The sequence below is a fragment of the Tiliqua scincoides genome, chromosome 8, assembly GCF_035046505.1.
Source record: "Tiliqua scincoides isolate rTilSci1 chromosome 8, rTilSci1.hap2, whole genome shotgun sequence".
In the NCBI taxonomy this organism is placed as follows: domain Eukaryota; kingdom Metazoa; phylum Chordata; class Lepidosauria; order Squamata; family Scincidae; genus Tiliqua; species Tiliqua scincoides.
Window position 1 is genome coordinate 59747623 of NC_089828.1, and position 2896 is coordinate 59750518.

The window sequence follows — 2896 nt, forward strand, 5'->3', positions numbered from 1 at the left end:
TAATGAGTTCCAAATGTGCATGCTGATTAATTATTTCCAGAATGCATAATGAAGGGTGTCCAGAGAGATGCTGGGTGTCTGCAAACTCCCACTTGTGTCTGATCAGATAAAGACACCCGTGAACATCTGGAAGAGAAGGGAAACGTACTCTGCACATGATGCCCCCACCTGTGCAAGATGGTCTGCAGAGACATGGGGCTACCCAGCATCTGGGCTCTTCACTCCAGGTCTTGCTCATGCGAACGGCCCCTCACAGTTCAAGCGCCAGACCGAGCTTGGACTGGTTGCTGCTTCTCAGCTTCACCTGGGTTGCTGTGAGGCAAAAGAATTGTTGGGTCAGTAAATGCAGTTTCACTTTAAGTGAACTGACAAGACGATGAAGATGACACCGCACTCTTACCAGAAAGTAAGTTCTGTTGACCTCTGTGGGGTTTACTTCTAAGTAGACAGGCACAGGATAGGACTGTTCCCCACTGACCATACACAAAATAATGTTCCCCTGTTCAAAGAGGACGTACTTCTCAGACTGATCTGAAATCCTGGGACATGTCTGGCAACCGGTGATGGTCGTGCCCCAGGACGCCACCATTTGGCAGGAAAACAATTCTGTTACAACCAAAATCGCGAGCATGTTGCCCCGTTTGCTGACCTGGTTATTTTGGAGAGTAGGCTATTGCAGCCATTTGGAGCAGTTGACGGGGTCTGTTTCCCACTGCAGCCCATTTCCCGTGATGGAGGTGCAGGAGGAGGTTGACTCTTAAGAAGGGGTGGGAAATCTGAAGAGTGAATAGAATCAATTACAAAGTCAACACATCTGAAGGTTTTCCGCTGCCTTCCTTGAGAAATGGTTCCCCTTTTTTCACAAGACAGAATTTATTCCTACAAATCTGTATCTATACAACTGTTACCCTGCAGATACCTGATCTTGTCTGATCTGGGAAGCTAAGCAGGGTCAGGCCTGGTTAGTACTTGGATGGGAGACCGCCTGGGAATACCGGGTGCTGTAGGCTTACACCATAGTCTTTCGAGACTGAAGGTTGCCAACCATCTCCCTATACTGAACACTATCTCCCGATCTTGTCTGATCTCGGAAGCTAAGCAGGGTCAGGCCTGGTTAGTACTTGGATGGGAGACCGCCTGGGAATCCCCGGTGCTGTAGGCTTCTACCATAGTCTTTCGAGACTGAAGGTTGCCAACCATCTCCCTATACTGAACACTATCTCCCGATCTTGTCTGATCTGGGAAGCTAAGCAGAGTCAGGCCTGGTTAGTACTTGGATGGGAGACCGCCTGGGAATACCGGGTGCTGTAGGCTTCTACCATAGTCTTTCGTGACTGAAGGTTCCCAACCAAATATGTATCTGCCCTGTCAGGAGCTCACAGGACTGGTAACACACCATTCAATAGCAGGAGAAGAACACTGAGAGCAGAGAACAGCCAGCCAGACCACCGCCTGTGCCCAGAAGGGAGCTCCCGCAGGCAGGCAAGTGCCGCCAAACAGGCATGGCAGTCCAACACTTTGGCAGGGAATGGTCAAGGTGTTAGGAGAAGGCGGCACAAATCTCCTCCGGGAGGGAGTGTTATGGGGCTGGCGCCACAATGGAGAAGGCCCTTCCACACTCTGATGCTGACTGAACTTCCGTGAAGGGCAGCATGTGCAGGAGGGCCTCTCCCAGCGACTCCAGGCATGGTTGGGAAGACTGTCCTTCAAGCTTGTGGGCCTGAAGCCATGTAGGGATTTAGGAGTTGTAACCAACACCTTGAGGTGTGACTGGAAAGAGACCTGCAGCCAGCTCTGAATCCAGTGATGCAGAAAAGGAGGCTGACGAGGCCCCAGCCATGTTAGGCGCCAAGTCCTTGAGATGTTTTCATGATGGCTTAAGCAGCGCTGATTGTCAGACTGTTGAAAGGTTGCAGTTGTTCGCTGAGCCCAGCGTCCTCCATCCTGCCCCCACAGGCCCATCGCATGCCTTTCGCAGCGATGAATCTTTGGAGCAGTTGGTTGATTGTCACCTGCCTTCCCTGTTATTTTCCAGTTGTATTTGTTAAATTTTGAGGCAGTATCCCAAAAATAAAGAAAAAATGCACAGAGCGCAGGAGGGAAAGACATTGGAAGGTTTGGAAGGACGCAGAACGAGTGCGTTCCCTTTTCTGAGAAACCTGCCCTGCCGCAGCTGCTAGTGATTACCTTGGCGGGGAGAGTGGGGGAGGGGGTGTTGCTGAGTGTAATTTGAATGACAGGTTCATTTCCTGGCCACTGGCATGCGATTAACTCCTTCCACTTGGAAGGCCCCACCACTCCTCAGTGCAGCGTTCTCCAGGGTCCTCACCATCAGCTGCCGGTTATCTGTTGGAGTGAAGTGTGAGCATGTGCATGGCCCACAATGGCCATGCACAAGTGAAACTCATCTGTGGACCAAGAAAAGGATTCTGACAGCTGGCAGCTGAACATGATGGATCCATGGCCCACCCAGATGGTGGACTTTGCAGAGCCCCTTCCATGGTACAGAAAGGAAGGCAATACCAGGGGGCTCCAGGACACCCACCCCCTGGAAGGGTTGAGGCTGATTCCAGTCCTTGTCCATGGTCACCCACTGGAGATTTTCTTTCCCTTAGCCAAGCAGTGGCATCACCAAGGAGGTGTGGGGGTGTGGACCCTTAGAGGGGGGGTAATACAACTTGTGGCCAAAATATTGGAAACCTTTTGGAAAATGTGTAACTATGAATAATGTATCTTGTTGCACATCATTGGAAAAGTAATTTTATGCAGCATGTACTGAAACAACCTGCTGAATTATCTGTATTCTAACAAAGGCTATGGCCAATTAATCAAAAAAAGAAGCCACAACTGCCTCTTGCAGTTGCGAAAGTGGGTTGCCTTAACCCCAAACTGACCA

General features: G+C 50.4%; 1 pseudogene; it reads left to right on the forward strand.

Annotated features, from left to right (window-relative positions):
- The first annotated feature begins 1039 nt into the window (after positions 1–1039).
- LOC136659760 (5S ribosomal RNA) lies at positions 1040–1162 on the forward strand (annotated as a pseudogene).
- Positions 1163–2896: the final 1734 nt, after the last annotated feature.